The sequence below is a fragment of the Pogona vitticeps genome, chromosome 2 (genome assembly GCF_051106095.1).
Source record: "Pogona vitticeps strain Pit_001003342236 chromosome 2, PviZW2.1, whole genome shotgun sequence".
NCBI classification, from domain to species: domain Eukaryota; kingdom Metazoa; phylum Chordata; class Lepidosauria; order Squamata; family Agamidae; genus Pogona; species Pogona vitticeps.
The window spans coordinates 155,958,947-155,983,627 of record NC_135784.1 but is presented as its reverse complement, the minus strand read 5'-3'; the positions used below and the strand labels follow the sequence as shown (position 1 = coordinate 155,983,627).

The window sequence follows — 24,681 nt, the reverse complement described above, 5'->3', positions numbered from 1 at the left end:
AGAGATTCAGAGTATAATGCTCACATTGGCAAAGTAAATTACAAGGCACCTGTTTAAAAAAAACCCCAACCTACCATTAAAGTAAGCATTTGTACACAAGCATAATGTGTAAAAACATCAAATTGCTAGTTACTGGAGACTTAATTACATAAACTTGGGCAGATGAACACCAGTAGGAAAAATGGCTGGCACTGTTATGTTGTTGAAGATATAGTACACAATACACTTCTGTTTGAAAGGCACATCAATAAATGTAGACAGTGGCCTTACTGAGGTATGGGCTTAAGTTAGAAGGAAAGTAAATAGTAATTTAAGCTGCAGGGGGAATGAAGAATCTGGGAAATGCCAATAAACTATTTTAATCTGAGATTAGAATTATAAAAAGGAAACCTTGAGAAGGAAGGGTAGGACAATTGAACTTTCTTCAATATGTTTTCATCCCAAACCAAAACATGCAGCACACTATTATTAAATGAAATATAATAGCCAGCTAAACAGGAAAGCCAAGCAGATCTTGTTTGACTGTGAAACAAACCACAGGTTTCAGCGGACAAGAGGGGTCTAATCAGTATAAGTAGAAGTATTTGTCAGAGACACAAAAAGTAGTATAAAAGGGTTAGCAGGATAGTTAACTCTTTGTAAGTCCAAATATCTAATGGAGTTACGTTAAGGGATTTTTTTTTTCATTATTTAAATGGATACTAAATTGCCTCATCCATTATTTTATTTGCTCTCTTGTCATTCTTTTGAGCTTTGGAGAAAAGGGAACAGCAACAATAATTTTTTTAAAAAATCTATTTCCCAGTAACTCCCCCAAATCATTTCTCCTGCCTTCCCAACTCTATTATAATCTCATGCCTGTTGTTTGATTTATTTTTCTGTAAACAAAATACTTCAAATATATCTTTCCGGAGATATTCTGTGTGGAGAGAGGGGGCTATGATTGGAAGACACAAAGCACAACCTTTCATTCACGTACTTGGGAATAAAATCCCATTTGACATCTCACTGTGCAACTTAAACACTGAGTGGATGTGCATAGGATTGCATAGTTAGACTTTTTTTCTAACCATAGAAATGGAGCCTGAACCCATTACAAATTCTAAGCCACTTGACTCTCTCCTATGAGGACTTCCTACAAGTACCAAAGCCAGGCCTAGGGCTGGAATGCATATGCCTTTTCACTTCTTCCTTGGGGGGTGGGGGTGGGGTGGTAAAATGTTTAGATGGGAAAGGGGAGGGAGTCTACATGCAACCTTTGCTTTTCAAACTCTTCCACCTTCAAAGGAATGAGGTGGAATGGAGTAGAGAGCCAGTGGAGACAGTAGCCACTGGAATGTTGCTACCATCTGTGCTGCTTCCCAGGGCTTTATTTGGTGTGATAAGATGACATAAACAAGTCCAAAGTTCAAATTAACAGTGGAACCATTTTAAGTTCCAACTTATTTCTAACAGTTAATGCACAGTTTTAAGTTGAAATAAAATTTAAACTGAGCGGCCCTCCCCTTGCCCAAAAACCTGTCTCAGTTGGCTAACTCAGTTTATTACTAATTGTCACTGTGGGATCTATTAACTCCAAGATGGTGAGAAGGGGAGGGCATGCATATAAATATATCAGATGTGCTACTTACATTTCCATTTTCTTCTTTTTTTATTACAACATTCGGACTCTCCATATTGACTACTGGATTCTGGGAGTTCTGGTCCAAACCAAGAGTCAAAATTTTTTGCAAACTTTACTATGTGTGGGTGAGGTTGGAACCCCCTCTTGAAAGCACTCCTTGTTTAGGGTACCTTAAACAAAGGGATAGAGAGGGAGCTCTCCAGACCAGGGAAGTGAGAGTCAAAATGGCAAATGCAGTTCTGCATAAACAAACATTGGGAGCAGAGAGAAAAAAAGAGAAGTCCCAACATATCTGCTGATGGGGCCTGAGTTGCCAATGCCCAATGTAGCTCTATGAAGACATAAGCCCAGTGGGTGAGAGGTATGAAAAAGGCAAAATCCACATTGGCACTTGTTAGGAAAGAATTTTTTAAAAACACCTGCAAACAAGTAAGTCATACATCAATCCTGGAAAACAGAAGAGACATTTGTTCATGCTTTCAATTTAGGAGCATCATTTAACCTTTTAAACTTATATTTCATTTTCCAGATTTGTTTTATGATCTTTTCATTCTCCGACTCCTTAGCAGTATGCACCATCTAATTACACTGTCTTTAGCACCGATCCTTGGTAAAGCAAAGCAAAAATGGCCTAGCATCAACTTGTACATATATATGTTTGCCTGTGTTCACATTTGTGTTTCTAGATGCGACACAGCACCACCATTCTGTAGCCCTCTTCTGAAATACAAGCTATGCATCAGAGTGCTATGGGTGACATGTGCAGTTTTGAAAAAGCAGACTTCCATCTGGGAGAGTTTTCCTTGACCCCCCGATAAACACTGACTCAAGTATTTATGTTCACTTTCATTGTACCGCTTCCTTCAGAGAAACTCAGCCTATGCAAAGGAGCACAGTGCTATGTTAAGGGAAGGTGGTATGTATTTAATAACCAGAAAAGAGAGCTTTACTGTGGTAGATACTTATATGTAAATTATCATGAAGCTTTGATTATTGCAAGTGTCTTTATCAGGGGTCTCAAACTCAATTTATCTGGGGGCTGCTGGAGGCAGAGTCTGGCTGAGGCTGGGATGCATCAGATTTCCCGCGAAGCAGAGCAAGAGCACGAGGAAGCCGCCCAGGAGTTTCCTTAGCCCGGCTGGGCCTCTGAGGAGGAGGATGAAGAGGAAGAGGAGGAGGGGCACACAAACCCTAGTCACCGGCCACAACCCCCCTCTGGCTCCTTCTTCACTACCAGCAGCAGCAGCAGCAGCAGCAGCAGCAGGATGAAGACGTGGAGAAGGGAGGGAGCGCTGGCAACTGCCTAGGCAGAGGGGGAGGAGGGCATGACATAATTTTTTTTTAAAAAAAAAACAACCCTCACAGAATTTGCCTTGCCAAAGGAGAAAAGCCCCCACCAGTATGCATGAAATTAAACAGAACGGGGTGGGGCCCCCAGAGGTGCGTGCACGCACACACATACACACAAACACACACGGAGGTCCAGCAACCTTCCTCTGAAGGCCCCCCTCAAAAAAAGGCGCACTCAGCAATAGCAGCTGCCCCCACCACGACAGAGGAGCAAACTTTGTGAGGCGAGCCCAGGCAGCCTCCAGAGCCAAGGTGGCTGAAGCAGGACGAAGAGGAGGAGGAGGAGGAAGCACTGCCACGCGCTGAGGCAGCCGCTGGCCAGGCTGGTGCTGGGGGTGCTGAGAGAGAAAGAGAGCCAGAGAGCTGCTTCCCTGGAAGAGGCAGCAGTGGCAGCAGCCACTGTTGGCGGCTTGGAGGCGCTCTTCGAGGACGGGCCGGGAGCTAGCTCCGCTCTCAGGCATCGCGCGGTGGCAGCTCGGACGCTTGGGGAAAACCAGCATCATCCCTGAATAGAAATCACCACTAATTAGAACATTAACTGTGGAAGACTAATTTTACTCTCACTTCAACAATGTTCCAAAGTGCCGTTTTCCTTATAAGAGTGAATGGCAGTCACTTACTCAAGACTGTATAGAAGCACTTGCCTGGTAGCCATAGGCTAGAAGTTCTATGCAGGTAAGCACTCCATCATTCCTGTCAACTCCCACCAGAGCGGTGTGGTGATTCTTAATATGTACTATCTTTGGACAAATGCATAAAAGTTAACTGAATCAGAGGCATTTGTGCCTTTCTGATGTGAGACTATAGGGCATAGCAAAAAGCACTGACAGGATGGAGCAGCACACCTGCAGATGCCTCACATTAAATCCAGCATTTCCATACAGTATCTTGATTAGAAGAGAAGAAAGAGAATGAAAAACTAGGGAAGGAAAAGAAAGTATCATATCTTCCGTGTATAAGATGTTACTTTTTCTTAAAATCATTGACCTAAAAATTGAGGGGCGTCTTTTACACGGGGGTAAGCTGAGATAGCTGAGGAGAGAACAAAACGGCCCATACCTTGCCTCTGCAAACAGGCTTCCTCCAGCATTATGGAACTGATGTCAGCTGATGCTGAACAAACCAATTGGAACACACCTCATTGGAGGTGGAGCCTACAGGCTCAGATGCAACAGGGAATCCTAATGTCTGAGCATTCTAAGCCCAGAGGCTGAATCCTCAAATCTCAGTTTTCTTAATTTTGGGGTTAGAAAGGGTGTGTGCATGTCTTATAAATGGAAAAATACGGTATGCATTTTACCTTAGAAATGAACTTGCCTTGCCTGCTGCAATGTCATTGATTAAATAATCCACCACTAATTTTAGATTGAAAGAACAGGAAGGACTGGGGTAGAGAAAACAAATGGTACTGTGTGGAAAGGAGCAATGTGCCTGCACTGCCCTTTTAAGATAGAATACTCATTTAGCTGTTAAAATGCATCGCTTCCTCCCTTCCCAGTGACTGCCTTAGAAGATCACTCAGGGCTTTCTTCTAACAGGTAGAAAGAAAAAACAGAAAAAATAAAGATAAAATAGAGCCTACAACTCTGCAAATGCCATTACTCTGTTACCCTGCCTTGACCATTTGATCTATAACCTTGCCATTTGTGTCTGCCCATTGTCACAAATAGGGTCTTCGAGAAGAACTGGAAATGTGATAATACTTCCAATCGAAGTATGTTTGCTTAAATTTATTTTGCCATGGTATAAGCATTCCTAAACACATTGGGCTACATTCCTGACACATAACTTACACTAAAAAATCTACAAAATATAAAATATTCAGGATAATAGCTTATATTGGTCTGGAAGGTACAAAAGAGGTTAGTCTGCATTAGAATTGATCAGAATGAATCTCTTCAAACTCTCTTAGGGTAGAATCCGTTTCTTGCCCCTGATTAGTGCAGCCCTTGAAAAGAAAGTTTGCTTCTACAGTATTTGTATGGAGTCTCCTCTTCATTGTCATCTAGCCAGCCTTCGACAAAGCTGCAAATTATGCCTCCTGTCAGCCCAGATAAAGGTGGATAGCATCCAACACCAGCCATTTTATATAGCTGTATTAGATAGAAATGCTTTTGAATGGTGGTGTTGGAGGCAACTCTTGAGAGTCCCCTGGACTGGAAAGAGAACAAACCTATCCATTTTGAAGGAAATCAACCCTGAGTGCTCACTGGAAGGACAGATCCTGAAGCTGAGGCTCCAATACTTTGGCCATCTCATGAGAAGACTCCCTGGAAAAGACCCTGATGTTGGGAAAGTGTGAGGTAAAGAGGAGAAGGGGATGACAGAGGATGAGATGGTTGGACAGTGTCATCAAAACTACCAACATGAATCTGACACAACTCCGGGAAGCAGTGGAAGACAGGAGGGCCTGGCGTGCTCTGGTCCATGGGGTCACAAAGAGTCGGACATGACTTAACGACTAAACAACAACATTAGACAGAAAAAATCCAAACGTACATCCTCCCTATTTCTGCAGTAGAAAAATGCAAGCACCAGCCATTTGCTCCCGTTTCTTGCTACTCTAAAGCTGTTGCTTCTGGCAAGCAGCTTATTCTGCCTAACGGTTCAGCTGACTCTAACGGTTGCGACATTACATTTGACTGCTGCTGCCATTAGCACATGCTTACTTTCTGCTTCCAATAAAGTAACTCAGGAACTCTACCAGAAGAAAAATGCTAGTTGCTCCCTCCACCTCACCCCCCCCCCCCCAAAAAAACCTCTGCCAGTCTATGTGCTTCACAGCTCAGACTGGCAACTTCCACTCTTTTATTTAGAACCCTACTATTTTTAGGAAATAACCCAAAGCCAAAAACAGAAGCTCATAGGAAAATGAATGGCATTTCAGAGTTTACAGTAAGATACATACACATGCTTTTCAAAGTACTAAAGTTGCTAAACACCTGGGTGATCTCCAAATGACACTTTGAGTTCTAATGTTAACACAGCAGCTCATGTTCATTGCATTTTAAGCCTGTCTTAAGGGAATCTAGGCTGCCCTTTGCAAAGATGGCAGCTGCAACTTCCCTACCCTAAATGAAGCCACAGCCGCCATCTTTGCAAAGAGCAGCTAGTCTCCATTATTATATGCCATGACTGGGAGGCCAGATGAAGACGTCGGCAGCTGCAATTAAGGTAAGGGGGTGTTGGTGGTGCTAAATTAGGGAGAGGAAGGGGGTGGGGTAGACTGTGAGGGTGGGTGGCTGCGGGGGAGGGTGGCAGCTGCCTATTGGCCACCAATCAGCTGATCGGCAGCAGGTAGGCAGAATGGGGTTTTATTGTTTTGTTTTTTAATATGAAGGATGAATAAAAATGGGTAAATATTCACCCCTTCATATTCATAGGGGTCTCTGGAACCCACGAATATGAAGGGACAAATATTTAACGAATCGGCTATTTTCTTCGAACAAGTCTATCCATTTTTATATTCATCCCCATCTCTAATTATGGCTCCACTGAAATGAAAACTTGTGGCTGCAGGGTACCATAAATATTCATCAGTTCACAAGAGTGCTTAAACAGTGCCTTATTCAAACACCAATATCATATGAGATGAGAATCTTAAAAATATCATAGTGCCAGAACATAATTTAAGTAAGATTCCCAATGAATGTAAAGTCAATGGAAACAACACATTTCTTTTCTTAAGCTGAACTGACCATGAATTAAAAGAGCTGTGGAATGGTACAAAAGGTACTATCAAGGAAGAATACCAAAAGCTAATTTCTGCTATTAAAAGAAAAGAAAAATCTCAATGGAGGACTGATTAAATTATTAAAGTCATTAACAACAGACGCAAAAGTAAAAAGGGATGGAAATATAGTCAGGAAAGAATTCTAGATACCTGTATAATTTTTCAAAGAAGGGCGTACAGGAAAAAGAGAATTAATTATTGGCCGAAATTCTATGCCATTTTTGGCATGGAACAAATGGTGAAACTTTTGGAGATAAATTGCCCCAAGTTAAAAAATAATGGTAGACATTATTAGTTGTTTACTGAGTTGTATTACTTAATTGCAACTGGTAGTGTCTACATTGATTTCTTAATGTGGGGCAATTTACCTTCAAAAATTATGTCATTTGTGAGAGGATTTTGGGAATTGCAAAGAAACAAAACAAAGCAACCACCACAACAAAGGAAAAACAAGCTACCTCTTCCATAAAATCCAAAAAACAAACAAAAAATCAGAGGGAAATTTAAGCTAAAGGGCACTGAAATATCTTGTGAAGATGTAAGACTGTGGATTCTAGATTGGAGATTTCTCTCCTTAAACAATCTTCACAGTGATTCTTGTTTTGATGCCTTCAGAGCAAAAAAGAAAAGCATAGTTCTATTAACCTTTATTTCCTCTAGATAAGGGAGGCTGAAAGAGCAGAAGAGGAATATACAGTGGTGCCTCGCAAGACAAATTTAATTCATTCCGCGGTTAATGTTGTCTTACGAAATGCGTTTTCCCATAGGAATGCATTGGAATCTAATTAATGCGTTCCTATGGGCAAAAAAAGTTAGAACAAAGTCAAATTTGGTTTGCAAAGGGTTTATTAAGTGCTCTTTAAAGCCATACACAATTGTGCAGATGATTTAAAAAATTTCAATCAAAAAACTTTAACTTTTTAAACATCATAGAAAAACATTTAAAAATCAGCAAACATGAGGCAGGAACAAAAAACGGAAAACATTTGTCTTGCAAAGCACAGCCATAGGAACATTTGTCTTGAGAGTCATCAACCCCATTGCCAAAACCATTTGTTCTGTGAGGCATTTGTCTTGCGAAGCACCACTGTATATTATCTTATGGGGATAAAGAAGTTTGAAGCAATACACTAAAGGGCTTACATTAAAGAATGACAAAGATGACTGATTCCCTCAAACAATTTTCAACAAAGAACCTGCAGTTTTAGAAAGTGAGGTGAAAGCTGCTCTCAAAGTGATTCTGCAAGAAGCTAAAGAGTCTGAATCTATAACCATCCTTTAAAAATATGCCAACAATTATGGAAAACTAGGAATGACCAATATACACTCCACTCCTAAAGAAAGATGTCAAAGGCTGCACTAACTACAAGATCATTGTGTTGATTTCCTATGAAACCAAAGTGATGCTCAAGATTTTAGAACAAAGACTCTTATTGTATATGGAATAAGAAAGGCCGGACGTTCAAACTGGATTCAGAAAGGGGAGATGCACTAGAGAGCATATTGCAAACCTATATTAGCTAATGGAGCATCCAAAGAACACCAGAAGTGTGTGATTTATGTATTACAAACCTCTGAATTATGCATCAATATCTATGCATCAATGGATCTATTTTTAAGGCAGAATACAGCGAAACAGAATGGTTTCCAATTGGCAAAGTTGGTAGTCAAGGGTGTATTTTATTTCACTATATGTTCAATGCATAAAACTGAACATATTAAAGAGAAAGTTTAATATGGTTTCAGATGAAGTAGAAATTAATAGAAGAAACAGCAATAATACTGTATAAGATATGTTGATGACACCATGTCGTTTTTTTATGTGCTGTCACATTGCTTCTGACTTATAGTGACACTGAATTAATAGTCTCCAAAAAGTTGTGTCAATAGCCACTGTAGTCAGGTCTTGCAAACTAAAGGTCAAAACGTCCGTTAATCTATCTCATACTCACCATATATAATGGCAAAATATTGCAATCACTTGAAATGCCTAGTGAGGAAAGGGAATGAGGAAAATGGCAAAACAGCTGAACATTAAGACAAAAATAATGTCGATAGAAGAATTATGTAAGTTCAATTTTGAAGAAATCAAAATCATTAAGCTTTTTCTATATCTTGAGTCCAGGATAAAATCAAGAATGAAGCCAAGAAATCAGAAGAAAACCAAGACTTGGAAAGGCAGCTATGAAGGAACTTAATTGCAAGGAAGTGTAAAAAGTCAAAAGCCAAGGTCATCCATGCTATGGTAATCCTGATGAACATGCAGTAAAACCTGGACAATGAAGAAAGCTGACAAAAAAGAGATTGTTTCATACCAATATGTGGTGCTAGAACAGAACTTTAAGGACAGCATGACCCACCATAAAGATCAAATCGAGTCTGGACTCCCATTAGAACAGTGGTCAAGAAACAGGGGTAAAGTACACCAAATGGGGTAAAAATGAAAATCCTGGGGGTAATGAGGACGCGGCCCTAACTCCTTTCCCTCCTCCTCCTCTTTCTCGTCTTCTGACCGGAAGCGGATCCCCGGCTGTCCAATTGCCCCCTTCCCGCCCCCTTCTCCTACCCGGCTGCAACTGAGCCACGGTGGATGGTGGCAGGCTACCCGGTCGGCCAGCCATGACAGAGGGCAAGGCCGGGGTGAGTGACCAGAGTGCCCCTACCAGAAGGAGCCTCTCCTTCCAGTGCCTGGAGAGATGAATCATGGTGGGGGGGGGCGGGCATGGCATGACAGCGGAGAAAGGCAGCTGCCCCCATGGGGCCAAGGATTGAGTATGGCCCCGCCAGCCAGAGGAGGAGGAGGAGGCCTGGGCGTGGGAGGCAAGGCTCCACGTGACTGGCTGCACGTGACTGAGATCCTTCCTTTCAAATCAAGGGGATAATGTCAGCATCTATAAATTTTTTAGGGGGTAAAAGGTAAAAAAGTTCACTGACCCCTGCATTAGAAGCTAAAACAACTAAACTAGGGCTATCGTACTTTGGACACATGAGAAGAAGAGAAGACACACTGGAAAAGACTAGAGAAAGTGAAGATCAGATGGATTAATTCAGTACAGAAAGTGATGGCCTTCAGCTTGCAAGACCTCAACAGATCTCTTAATAGTGAGACCTTTTGGAGGGCATTCATAGAGTCGCCATAAGCTGGAAACAACTTGATACTGTAATACATTAGAACAACGTATAATGAGGACTACTGTGGTGAAATGTTTCCAAAATACCATGACAGCCTTATGACCTTAGATCTAGGTCCAATTTCATTTGCATCACAAATTTACTAAGGGGACACACTGTCCATTTATGCTTCACTGTGCAACCGATTAGGCATAGGTGAATTTGAATTAAAGTCCAGCAACTACACGACGTAAACCTCAATGCAGGAAAGGTTGTCCCTTTTGAGCAGGGGATCATTTTTTTCCCATTGTTCAGCTGCTAGGGGTGGTTTAACTGTTGGTTTAGGTATCTGGTTGGGGTGGCAGAGGTTGGAAGTTTGATTCTCCACTGTGCCTCCTTGATGGGTTGGACCTGGTACCTTCCAGCCCTGCAGTTCCAAGATGATGATTAAATAAGCTTACAATGGATTGACATAGCTTTTGTCCACTTTTTGCCCAGAGTGATCATCTGATCTAAAGGTGAAGGGGCACTCCTGAGGGTAGTTCCCCTGAACTGAGCCTCTTGTCTGCAAGCAGAGTAGTTTTTGTTTGTTTTCAAAGACAAGTCTGGAATAGCGTATCATAAGGCCACTTCATAAAAGTAAATTTTAAAAAGAGCTGGAAATTGACAATTAGCACTGTGTCAAAGTCAGCTTCAGCTGTGCGAACCCAATTCTTTGCTCCTGCCGATTACTGCAAAATGCTTGATGTCTGGAGGGCTACACAGCGATACTACCCATAGAAGCTGGAAAAATGCAGATCACAGCAGATCCAAGTGTATTCCCCCCACTGTGTAGTCACATCTTCTGATGCAAAGTTTCAACAAGTCACTAGTCTCTCATAGGTATTTCTATCCTAGCCCGCTCTTCTGCAATACAAGTATACCTTAAAGAGAAGTGTTAAGTAGCATATGAAAAATGTATGTAAAACAGTTTGGAAGCTTAATATTAGGAATGTGAAAAATATTCAGAGCATTTTTGGATCTTGGTGATGTCTCACCATGCCAAGACTGTCCCCTACACTAGCGAGAGTTCTCGGCTTCCTACAAAAACAAAATCTTAATTTTGTCACCCTCCCCCTCCCCTCCAATTTTGCACACCTCTGTGTGTGTGTGTGTGTGTGTGTGTGTGTGTGTGTAAGAACACATTCAGTTTTTTTCTCCCCAGGAAATCTTGTGCCAAAAATATGTCATTTTGTGCAGGAACAGTGATAACTACATTTCTTTTCTCTTTCTTTCTTGGAGAGATATTTTGTTGAGAAGGGGAAAGACAGATCCCCCCCCCCCCGCCCCGCCGCCGCCTTGGTTATCATGAAGAGGGGGAGGCTACAAGAGTCATATCCCTACTTGATAGATGCTGGGTGAAATGGTAAACCTTACGGTGGGAAAGGAAAATACTGTGCCATCCCAAATTTTACAATAATGTACTTCTAGAATTATATTTATTTGTTCAGGCTTTGTATTATAATTAGCTTCCTATATTTTTCATGCTTGAGAGAGACAGAAAAATCAGCTTCCAAACAAATCATTCCTCTGACTTTAGAAAATAAGCTGAGGAGGAACAAGATTTAAGTTTTAGTGGGTTTTTTTTAATGACCATGAAAGGTGTTAGCCTTTACACTGTGATTGCAAAGCTTTTATTCCACAGTAGGTTGTGCCTTGATGAATTACAGCAGAACAAATACAGCGAGTGTCTCTGGAACACGTGACAATTCACCATGGCACAGCGGCAGCCCAAGCTTCTACGTGGTCACCTGAATCCCGTTGCTATGCAACAGGGATAACTTGCTGCCCCGGCAGGCCCTTTCATGCACAGAAGCACAGGATACAGTCCTTTCTGTAATCTCAAGCCACTTTTCTAAGGGATGGTTATGGGATGGGAAGGAGGCACATAAGGAGCTTGTGGAAGAAATGCTCTCCTGTACCACCATCAATTCATGCAATTAACAAGTACTAATTACTGAATGGAAGTATCTCCTACTTTCACCTCTTAACCACTGTGGGCTTGATTTATATGATTTCAACATCAATTGTTTTTTTCTCTCTCCAGTCCACCGAGAACTTTTGTGGAAGAGCAGCATGACCTGTTTATATGGCTAATTGGTCATGTGTGTAAGTTTACATTTCCTGACAAGCACATGACAACTTCTGTAGGTTCCCCATCACTGCCACCAGCTTGGGTATACAGTGAGCAGGAAATTTCCATATTAATTTGTGGCAGTTATGTTGCCATTAAAAATACAGAAGCTGGCAAACCTAATGAGAACCAGAGGGGCTTTTTATTACCCTGTTCATAATTTATATTTGTGATTGCCACTGAAAACCTGATGCTAAACATATATTTAATGCATACACACATAAGCACACAAAATGGTTGGCCTTGTCATGATCTAATGACCACTGTCCTGGGTTGGAGCTGCCTTTAGCTGCTGTGTACTGTTACTTGGGTTGTGATGTTGTATGGTGGCGGCAATGTCCTGGACAGTGGACAGGAGTCCGTGCCCATATGCCCATGATTTAACAATGCCACTTGCTTCTCTGATTCCATCAACAATGCTGTCCGTTGAAGCATTGCTCCAGTAGGAAACAAATCCAAAGTGACAGGGTAGGGGGAAAAACCAGCTTAGGTCCTGGGTCAAGGGCAATTTTGACAATTTCAGGGGTCTTCAATGAGTAACTTGTAAATGAAACAGAGGGTAGTGAAAAGCTCCCCTCTCTAAAGAAGCAGATTTAAAAGGGTGCAACCTTCTCTACCTAGGTTCTAGGTCCTAAAGGCTAACCTACAGCTTTCTAGATGTTTTGGGATCCCAAATCTCATCATCTGCAGCCATAATGGGCAATGGTCAAGAACAATGGAGGTTGCAGTCCAGCATTGGCAAAGCCATGGGTGACCCCATCCTGCTTAAACTCTACTGATCACTTACTCTCTCACGCATACACACAAAACAAGACTGAAATGTTGAGGCACCTTAAAGACATGCCCTACATTGGATAAGACAGACACTGCTGCTTTTCAAATGACTGTAGAGTTTCCTTATTTTGCACATGAAATAATATTTAGCAGAGCTCTCTTGGTCTTGTACATGTCTCTGGGCAGCAGAGTATAGTGGTCAGTTGAGTAGTACTCAAGAACAGTGCAAAAGACTGCAGGCAACTGGATTGGTTTGTACCAACAACTGAGAATATGGATTTTATAATGTTAGGTCATGTCCAGATAGGAGAGGTCGGAGCAGTCTAATTGAGGCTTAGAAGATTTATATCCTTTGTGTGATCTATTTTACCTCTCAGTTGAGTGATCCTTCCATTCACACTGATTAACACTACTTCTCCCATGAGAAGGGTTCGGACAAGTCTTTAGATCACTCCAATTTGTTCCCCTTTCAATTACTTACATTTCCTTCCCGCCCCCTTCACCACAGATGTCATTCATGGTGATTTTCTTCCCCCCCCTTTTTTTGTTAAATAAAGTAAGTGATATTGTGAAACAGCAATGTACCCACCTAGCAAAATACTGTACAAATAATACTGCCAATGTATCTAATTTATCTAAAATAGTGGGTGCATCAATAGGATATATACAATTCACACAGAGAGCTATACGGCCATCTGGATGTGCCCTTAATGGCCTTACTTGTCCATTTGAGACCCCACAACCCTCAAACACTTTGCATGTAATATTATCCTATGCCTGCAAAAAATAAATTTCTATCCCAGCTACTGTGGGGGTTGCACCCAGATACAGAGGAAACAGGGAAGGTTGAGTGAGGTAGTAGAAGGTACCACAGCTGCTACTTAGAAAGTCTCTGGAGTTTAACCTTGCAAGCCCTGACTCCATGACATCATGTCTGGGCACAGCTGCCTCTCTCGTACCCAGAATTTCTGTCCTCTTAATTGCTGCATCGTAAGCAAGAATAAATTCACAAGCACAACATGCTAAAATAGTTCAATTTCTGCTTGCTGACTGGTAACTTTATAAAAAAAATGACAGCAATTTTTCAGAGGTGCAACTTGATGGGGATGCACATGATGGGATTACAGGAGTGCATATTCTCTGTTGCTGCTCCCAGACTCTGGAACTCCTCCCCACAGGTCAGGCTGCTCTGATGGGGCATCTTTGCTGTCCTTCCTTAAAGACCTTTCTCTTCAAGCACGCTTTTCCTTAGTGACTTACTGGCTAGGAGAGGATTTTAAACAGGATCGTTTGCATTTTCTCCCTTGTAAATCAGTTTTTAGAAATGCTTTTACCTGACATTTCTAATATAATGTTATTAATTCTTCCTTAATATTTCAATAATTTATTGCTTTTAGGTTTTAATAGTGTGTTTGTAATGATGTTAGCCACCTTGGGTCTTTTTTTTAAGGAGAAAGGCAAGATAAAAATAGGTTAAAAACAAATACATACAAAAATAAATTAATAAACATTGTTGCTTGGACAAAGGTGATACTTTGTAGAACACTGTTGCAATGTAGTCCAAGCTGCACCACAGAAACAGGGAATGGAGTTAATTTCATTTTTCATTCAGTTTTTACAACTCCTTGCCCTCCAAAAAACCAAGCAATCAACCAATGCTCTCTTCTTTCAACAACACATCGGCTAAAAGAAAATGGAAATGGTGGGAAGAGTGAAGACCAACAACACGCAGTCATAGTGTTTTTCACTGCCTAGCCCTACAGTCCACTTTTTGGCTTCTATTCCTGAGAAGTTTACAAGCACAGCAAAACTAAGTTACTTATCCTTCTTTCTTTACACCTCTTCCCTGCAGAATCTGGTATTTGGGTATATTATTGCTGAACATGGAAGCGCCCTCATGGGTTGCTGCTAGGCAGGCGCTGGTAAATTTTCTTTTCCATGAATGCACTACTTTTTGCCAGGCTCCCAAATTTTTCAGGAGCGAGCAGACCCTTCAGTAAACATCTTAACTGGATCATATGGAAATTTAAAAGATACCAGCTCCAGCATTGCTGCTAGACTAACCAGCATACCCATAGTACCTTGGAAAGGAGGAGGAGGAAGCGGCGCCTTAACCAAGAAAGAAGCACCCGCGCCTTCTCAATACGAGCCGACCGCAACACATTAGATTAATTTAACGGATGGCCAACCAGAGAGTCGCGCTCCGCCTTGACAAACCCCGCCCGCTCAGCTGTACTCCCACGTTGAGGTGCCCCGTCCGTCCACACTCAGGCGGAGGCGCTGACAGACGTGGTCACGTGAGAGAGCCAGGGCGGTGGGGGGGGGTTGACCTACTTTGCACCAATAGGAAGCGGTCCCGCAGAGAGAGTATCAGCGCGAGTTCTCCTCTTTGCATCTGGGGGCCCCCCGACGAGATGGTTGGCCTGTGAGTTTAGAACACGGGGCGGGGCCATTATAGGAAATATTGAAGAACGGGGGGGGGGGGCGGAGAGAAGGTTTCCATGAAAGCGTGGAGGTGATTGGATGTAAAGGGGAGGGCGGGGCAAAAGGAGAGCTATGAAAATAAAGGAAGGGAGGGCGCCACAGTACTGCGGCGTGTACTGAAGACTCGGCTGCCAAGTGTAGTATTCTGTTGGGGGCTGGGGAAGTCCCGGGAAGGGAACAATTTGGAAAGGCGAATGCGATGTTTTGACGGGCTGGGTTGCTCTGGAGCCCCGCGAGGGAGCAAAGCCTTCCGGCATTTTATCAGATGAACATCCTGCTCCCAACCACAGCTGCATGAAAGCAGCAGTACCCTTTGATTTAAACACGACTTGTTACTGTCAAATAACGAGGAGCGGGCTTGGAGGCCCAACGGTCTCCTTCTCCGCTAATTCTATAAATAAATAAATAAATAAATAAATAAATAAAATTTAAAAAACACAGCAGGCAAAGAAATGGTCTGAAGCCACCGCTTGCAGTACATGTGGCATGAAAATTGCTTCTCTTGGGATGTGGGATTGTTTGTTTTGCTTCATAGAAAAGCATGAGTTTGCATTCATATAAGCGTTTATAAGTACATAATGTACATAAGTACATAAGTACGCTTATAAGTACATAATGATAATTACATTCAATAAATATATATGTAGCCCATTTATATTGGATTCATATATAATTCCATCTTTCTTCCACCAGTAAATATCACTGCATTAGTTTACAAACCATTTGATATGATAATCAAGTTTGATAATTTTAGGAAATCCAAAACTGTACTTCTGTTGTGCTTTTTTCAAACCAGAAGAATGAAGCTCTATTCTGCCTGTCAACGATGTAGCTCTTACTAATTTTTTCAAAACCAGCAACTGGTCCACTTAGTGAAAAGCTAGGTGTAATAATAAAGATTTGAAGGGAATGGTTGTTGTGGGTTTTTCGAGCTCTTTGGCCGTGTTCTGAAGGTTGTTCTTCCTAACGTTTTGCCAGTCTCTGTGGCCGGTATCTTCAGAGGACAGTACAGTTGGTGAAATGTCAGGAAGAACAACCTTCAGAACATGGCCAAAGAGCCCGAAAAACCCACAACAACCATCAGATCCCGGCCATGAAAGCCTTCGCGAACACTTTGAAGGGAGTCTTGGAAGAAGGAAGAGTACAGTATGTATATTAAAAGGAAAAGTACTAGTAAATGAGAGAAAAATCACATCCTGAAACAAGTGGACAACAGAAACTTAAGATCAACTTTCCTCCCATGTGTTTCCCTTTCCTTACACTGAACTTTCACCTCTCACCTGCTGAAGAGAGAATACACTCCAAAAAGCTTTCACATTTTTATGTGTCTGCCCACTTTTAGGGCCTTTCTGGTTGACCTACAATGAAGCCAGCTCAGTATGGGATTTGGAATTTGTTTTCTGCCAAGGCAGTTGGCCCTGTTTCAGAAATATTTTAATATCTGGAATTCTTGGTGAGGTGAGGCCCAGGTGAGATCCATGTTATGGCATAAATAACATAAATAAATCCAGGGTATTTCTAGGTGGAGAATGACTGATTGGTTGATCGTTCTGTCAATGAGGTAGCTATAAGGTAAAAGGTAAAGGTTCCCCTTGACAATTTTTGTCCAGTCGTGTTCGACTCTAGGGGGCGGTGCTCATCCCCGTTTCCAAGCCACAGAGCCAGCGTTTGTCCGAAGACAAACTTCCGTGGTCACATGGCCAGTGCGACTTAGACACGGAACGCTGTTACCTTCCCACCGAAGTGGTCCCTATTTATCTACTTGCATTTGCATGCTTTCGAACCGCTAGGTTGGCGGGAGTGAGGTAGCTATATTTTGCCTCAAAATGATAAAACATTGAAGTTTTTAAATACTCTGTGTTAAAACTGGCCATTCTTGTATTGTATGTTTGGCAAATTTGAACAGAGACTGTGCCAGTCTTCATGTAGGAAGAGGTTTAAAGAACAGGGTCTTGCAGGTTTACTATATCCACATGAGGAACCTCTGTACTAAATTTTTGCATGATTTGTTGAGCTTGTTGCTCTTCTGGTATTTTGGACACATGAGAACTGGACTGATAATGTCATCCACAATGTCAGGGCTTCATTTATTTGCTCTCCCTCCGATTAGATACACACTGTCTTCTACCAGAAATGCCCTTTCATGCAAGACAAAAGACCAATCTTTATGCAACATAATAAATGGATATAAGCTGGATATAAAAATGACAATATTCTAAAATCAGTGGGGCAGCATTTCAGATTCAGGGTCATTTTTGCCACTAAGTTTAAAGTAGGCATAGTAGGGAATAACATCTACAAAGAATTACAGAACTTTAATATAAATAATGTAGAAATACTGTAGATTTTTTAAAAAATCAGTCATCGATCCAAATCGGGATTGAAGCCAATAAATCAGAAGAAGACTGGGACTCGGACAGGCAGCTATGATGGAACTAGAAAAGATCTCCAAGTATAAATATGTGTCACTGGAGACCAAGGCAAGGATCATCCACACAATTGTATTCCCAGTTACTATGTGCGGATGTGAAATTTGGACAGTGAAGAAAGCTGACAGGAAAAAAATTGATTTGTTCAAAATAATGTGCCGGAAGGAGGGACATTGTGGATACCATGGGCCACTAGAAAGATGAATAAGTGGATCTGAGATTAAATCAAGCCTGAACTCTCCTTGGCAGCAAAAACTGCTGAACTCATGCTATGTACTTTGGGCACATCACAAGACACTTGAAAACACAATAATGCTGGGAAAGCTTGAAGGCAATGAAAAGACCAGAAGGCCAAGTAAGATATGGATTGACTCAATAAAAGAAGTCATAACAGCCTTGAGTTTGCAAGAGTTGAGCAGATCTTTTGATGAGAGGACCTTTCCAGAGGTTTCTAATTCATAGGGTCACCACAAGTCAACAACAACGTATGGGAAACAAAATGTCAGAGGAAGAGCAACAGTTTTGCAAATAGCCAATGTTAACAATGTAATTCTCACTCTCAGTATTTTTCTGCATTTAATTTCAGTGCCCTGAGCTACAGTGGACCCTTGACTTACAGACGGCTTGACTTACAGACTTTTTGAGTTACAGACTTCTCTGGCCGCAAAATTTAGGTTTGACTTGCAGACTGAGATTTGACTTAGAGACCAGAAAAAAACCAAAATGGAACACAAACGGCCTTTTACGGGATTAATCGGTTTTCAATGCACTGTAGGTCAATGAAGACTTGACTTACAGACTTTTTGACTTGAGAACCGCCTTCCAATACGGATTAAGTTCTCAAGTCAAGACCCCACTGTAATTCCGTTCCCTGAGCTACCTACTACATATATGCATCTGAAATTTGGGGTGACACTTGAAGTGGTCTGTGGTTTATGAAAGATTGTGTTGTAGAACATCTGTTACTCTGTAAGGTGCCACATAACATGCTTTTGCTGCCTCTGTTTGGACATGTGGCGGAGAGGAATTTGAGAAAGTGAAGACATGCATAGTTTTCTCCCTTAATGAATCGAAGGGAGGGACTTGAAATGGGGATTTTTTTTCTATGACACAACAAACCTCCAAATAACAGAGCTTGCAGCAAGATGAAGGAATCCAGTGAGGTGAGTTACTGAATACAGCCAGACTGCTGTGTGAAGGCAGCTGCCACCGGAAATAACTAAATAGCCTCCGCCCACATGGATGGGACACGGCACAGGCCAATGTTTTGCATGAACATGTTTGCTATAGGTTAAAAAAACCCCACCCACCTCTCTCTCTTCCCTTTCTTGGATTCATTCTAGGGTGTTATTTGATTCTGCATTCTTTTAATTTCATGGGTGAGTTAGGGTATGCATATGCTTAACTCTTTCCATTTTATTGATCTTTTTTTAAAAAAAGTGTTTCTTTTTGTATAGAGCTTGCAAACCTTACCTTTTTTCTGTTGACAGCTCCCAAAATCCTTCAGGCTGCAGGCTCGTGGAAATTGTAGTCCCTGAAAACTTCTTCTTCTTTTAACTTTAGCTGAGTTGGAAAACCGTTTTCTTCAAATTTAGACCTTGGGAGACATTGAAGAGACAAAGAAGAGAGAAAGCGCCTGGGAGATAAAAACCAATCAAAGGCTTTTTCTGGAAAAAAGAAAAAAGACAGGGAAGATGAAATGCTCACATATAAGAAGAAAATCTTTAGGTATGGCAGGTCAGGCCAGAAACGTTGGTTAGAAGTAACACATCATTATACTGTAAAACAGTGGTCCCCAACCTTGGGCCTCCAGATGTTCTTGGACTTCAATTCCCAGAAATCCTGGCTAGCAGAGGTGGTGGTGAAGGCTTCTGGGAGTTGTAGTCCAAGAACATCTGGAGGCCCAAGGTTGAGGACCACTGCTGTAAAGCACATGAATGTTGGAGAGAAGTAATTGAGGAGCTTCTCAGGTTTGCATAATCAGATTTCAGAATAATCTCCTTCAGCACCACCAAGAGAGCCAACTGATTTCTTTACCCCCACAAGCAAGAACAGCAACTCATAGGCCTTCAGTAGTTAAGAATGTTTCTTTTCTAACCATAGGCTATCCCTGTTTCTGGTCTTAGTGATGGAATATATGTTTTGTGTACAGAAAGTATTTACATTTGATACCTGGCCCCTCCAAGTAAGGCTGGAAAAGCTGCCTAAAACCTTGAGAGATGCTGTCAGTCAGTGTCAAACATTACCGGGCTGGAAGACCAAAATGCAGTTTCTTATATGCCTAGGTATGAAGAAAATCTGGGTTATTTTATATTTTATAGAAGGCAAGGTCCTGGACTGAACGGGATGAAAGGAGTCTACCTAGATGTGAACTGATAAAAAACCAACTTTCAGTTGGAAATGTGCTTGAAAAATGAGGAGATTTTTGAGATAAAAAACCAAACATTTAAATTTTGTGTAAACTTATAATGGGAATTTTACCAAAAGAGCAACACATAAATAGGAGAGCATCTTTGAATAGTTCTTCCATAAACATCTCACCTGCTGTGAAGTTGGCAGCTCCTATTTTGTTCAGCTTGGGGGAAGGTGTTTATATTTCTCTGTGAAGTGTAATGCAGTCAGGGAAAGAAATATGTTTTGCAATTTGCAAGAATCTTGGGACAGCGTTTACACGAGTGGGGCTTTGATGTCAGAGACCAATGGGAGCATGCTGCTTGGGATAACTGTCAGCATTGCACTTTCAGATAAAATAGCAGAAATTGCAAGAAATGACTAGGCATTTTACTGACCTCTGCCTCTGTCTGACCTCCTTCTTTCACTTTGTATTACCAAAAGCATCACGAAAACAACCAGCACACACATATCTGCATAAATGATTTCTCCATAAGCTACTGCAGAAATGAAATCTCTAGGCACCATTCCTTCAGCTAGAAGGGCTCCATGTTAGGTACTGTGTTCAGCCAAGAGTAGGAAAGATGCCATTCTTACACTCTTATTATTAGTCCTTCTCATTTAATCAACACATGAAAGTGTGAATCGGTTTTGTATTTAGGCATTTTTACAGTGCAGTCCTGTGTATGTCTGCAGAAATCTCAGCCCACAGAACTGATGCAACTTAATACTAAAAAGCATTGTTATCAAACTATACAGTACAATACTTTTAGTTGTTGTTATGTTAGGCATCCTTCAGCCTCAAGAGACTATGGTAACGTGCTCTGTATGGAGGTCTTGGAACAGCATTTAGTGTGGCTGAGGAGACTGATTCGAGAGTGACAATCCCTTCCACACTGATGACAAATACAGTCTGTCCCTTGTCCAGCTTGCTGATTTTGCTGCTTTCGGGACTGTCTCTTTACCTCGGCCTGTTGGACAAGGGTCTCTCCAAATTGGGAGAGGCCATGATGCACCGCCTGCCTCCAGGCTGAGCGCTCAGATGTCAAGGTTTCCCATCTGTTGAGGTCCATTCCTAAGGCCTTCAGATCCCACTTGCAGATGTCCTTGTATCGCGGCTGTGGTCTCCCTCTGGGGCGATTTCCCTGCACTAATTCTCCATACAGGAGATCCTCTGGAATCCGACCATCAGCCATTCTTACAACATGCCCAAGACATTGCTGTTTCAGTAATGTATACATGGTAAAAATTCCAGCTCGATCCAGGACTACTCTATTTGGGACTTTGTCCTGCCAGGTGATACCAAAAATCTGTTGGAGACAATGCATATCGAATGTGTTCAGCTTCCTCTCCTGCCATGCACAAAGGGTCCAGGACTTACTCTAGTACAGGAGTGTGCTCAAGACACAGGCTCTATAGACCTGGAACTTGGTATATGTCGTCAGCTTCTTATTGAGCCATACTCTCTTTGAATTTGGCCAATGCGTTTATCCAGCTCAACATCTAGAGAGAGTGTGTCAGAGATTGTTGAGCCAAGATAGACAAAGTCATGAACAACCTCCAATTCTTGTGTGGAGATGGTAATGGAGGGAGGTGAGTCCATGCCCTGGCCCATGACTTGTGTTTTCTTTAGGCTGATTGTTAGTCCAAAATCTTGGCAGGCCTTGCTAAAACGATTCATGAGTTGTTGGAGGTCTTCAGCAGAGTGGGACTTTTAGTTATTGCTCAGCAATGTGTAGTATTTTTCCCTGAAAAGCTTTTAAGGGTGTTTGTATTTTGTTTTGTGATTGTATTAATTTTTAATGCCGATTGTGACTTTTCTGAGTGGTCATTGTGCTTATTGTGCGTGTATTTCAGTTTCATACAGAAATGTCCTAGCCTCTACTTCTTGTAGCTGATGTCGTTTTTGTCCCAGTACAATACAATATTGTGTTGTATATGTGTGTCTTTCTGTTACATTGCACAATTGCAGAAAGGCAATTGTGCCAGCATCTGTCATATTTCAGCAAACTCCTCATTGTATGTCTTGTTTCATAGAATCATAGAATAGTGAAGCTGGAAGGGGTCACGAAGGCCATCAAGTCCAACACCCTGCTCGATACAGGAATGCAAATCAAAAGATATCTGCCAGGTGGTTGTCTAAGTTTCTCCCGAACGCCTCCACATTGGTTGTGAGGTCACTTGTGCAACCAGTTGCATGATCGGTCACATGACATGGATCTGCCACTGTGGGGAAAAGCTTCAACAATTCACACACTCCAAACTGGACACTAGCCTCTCTGGGTTGGTGGGTGTTGTGTGTAATGTATATGTGCAGAAACATATGCACACATAGGAGTGTACATGAATGTGTGTTTGTGTTTTGAAATCTTTGAGGTTTTGCAATATATATTCTCGTGACAAATGAAGTAAAATAAAATCTGAGAAAATCCATTGTGTAATAAAGCTGCCAGTTACTCCCATAAAGTTTATTCTTAGCCATTTAAAACAATGTTATAAAGTAAGGATGGCTAGGAATTTCATATGGCTCTCTTTTTATAAGAACTTTCCAAAATATGCAAAGTTATTCTTAAATGTGGCAAAAACAAAACAAACATCAGAATGTGGGGGGAACTGAAACCGGTAGATTTGTCCACGCAGTCTTGGTCCTCCAAGTGCTTAATTCTTTAAAAATTTGGATTTGAATCCCTATGTATTAAAGCATATTTGTGAAGCTAATTATACTTGTTGTCTTTTTTTCTGACAGGTTCCTTGTCTTTTAACATTTCTGTGGAAGCTAGGCACAACACAATCTTTCTCATAATAATAATAATACTGTATAATAATCATGTACCATTAAATCTATTCTGACTCATAGCTACCCTTTCCAGGTAGAGAATACTGAACAGTGGCTTACCCTTCCCTTCTTCTGGAGGCACCACGTGACTGTTCAGCTTGCCCAAGGCCACACAGGCTGGCTTTTCTCCACAGGAAGCCCAGTGGGGAATTGAACTCCCAACCTCTGTCTCCGCAGCCAGATACCTCAATCGCTGAGCTATCTAGCCAGCTAGTCTTCTTCGTACTGGAAATAAAGGTAACTGTTGAAATTAACCAGTCTACGTAGATGTTTGAGAATTTCATTTGCTTTCTGACAAAAAAGAAGAACATATCAAACCTCTTCATTAACAGAATGGGAAGAGCTTGAGAATTGGGGGTAGAGTTATGAAACTTGGAGAAAATAAAATGAAGGACTTCATCTGCGTTTTAGTGTCAGCTTCTCAGTCCATGGCTGTAATTTAGAGTATTTGTTTCTGGGCTTAAACAGAAGCCTTCACCACCATCTGTGCTGGCCAGGATTTCTGGGAGTTGAAGTCCAAGAACATCTGGAGGCCCAAGGTTGGGGACCACTGTTATACATAACCTTCAGGGTTTATTTTCCATTGAGTTGCTTGGAGCCATTTTCCAATTTGCAATGGCTATTTAAAACCAACCAACCCAGAAACAATAGCTTTGTTGGATATACAGTGGTGTATAATAATATTAGAACTGCAGAGCTGGAAGAGACTCTTCCATCGAGTCCAGTCTACCTGGCACAAAGCTTATCACCCTGCAATTTTAAGTAACTAACACCTTGGTAGGCCCATTCCTGTGTCTATGATACATTTTGACTCGGACTATTATTTGCACCTTCAATGGTCAAGAGGAATCTGTCAAAATACAGAGGACATATTGGCGAAGGCTTTCACGGCCGGGATCTAATGGTTGTTGTGGGTCTTTCATGCTCTTTGGCCGTGTTCTGAAGGTTGTTCTTCCTGACGTTTCGCCAGTCTCTGTGGCCGGCATCTTCAGAGGACAGCACTCTGTGCTCTCAGAGCAAAGACCCACAACAACCAAAAGACCCACAACAACCATACAGAGGACATAGTTTGAGCACTCAGCTCACACTGAAACTACTTTGTTCATCTGTGAGGTGCCACGTATTGTTCTTGCTTAATTTTTCTTCTTTTTCTCTCCCCCCCACCTAATTTTGCTAACATGTCTGCTTCTTTGAAATCAGTACTTCACTGGAGATCTTTAAGGTGTTCGTGTATACGTAAAATCAGAGTGTTCTGCAGAAACTCACCATGCACAAGAAATAGTCTGGAGGCAGTGGTTCCCAACCTTGGGTCATCCGGGTAGTCTTGGACTGCAATTCCAGAAGGTTTCCCCACCAGCTGTGCTGGCCAGGGTTTCTGGGAACTGCAGTCTAAAAGAAAAAATCAGGGTGGCCCAAGGTTGGGAACCTCAGGTCTGAGGCCATATGGAGCAGCTTAACTGTGCAAAGCCTTCACCCTGGTGTGTGTGTGTGTGTGTGTGTGTGTGTGTGTGTGTGTGTGTGTGTGTGTGTGTGTGTGTGTGTGTGTGTGTGTGTGTGTGTGTGTGTGTGTGTGTGTGTGTGTGTGTGTGTGTGTGTGTGTGTGTGTGTGTGTGTGTTTCCATTCTGCTTTTGGCAGGAGTAATTTTATCATCAGTTGTCATTATTCCCAATAAAAGTTATTCTGTGAATGAACAGTCCTTCCTCCACCCACCGCCACCGTGCTGCCGTGCTTCGCCCTGCTTGTATTTCAGAGGAACAGCATGTGGGAGAGACAGG

The 24,681-nt window shown here is 41.8% G+C and overlaps 1 long non-coding RNA gene across 2 annotated transcripts; it reads left to right on the top strand.

Moving 5' to 3' along the window:
• Nucleotides 1-14,961: 14,961 nt before the first annotated feature.
• LOC140704620 (uncharacterized) lies at nt 14,962-23,944 on the top strand. Of its 2 annotated transcripts, XR_012083933.2 has the most exons (3): nt 14,982-15,190; nt 19,169-19,406; nt 22,940-23,944. It is a non-coding gene; the product is annotated as an uncharacterized LOC140704620 (long non-coding RNA). The 2 variants fall into 2 exon arrangements; XR_013541555.1 differs by having other exon boundaries at nt 14,962-15,190; nt 19,169-23,944.
• Nucleotides 23,945-24,681: the final 737 nt, after the last annotated feature.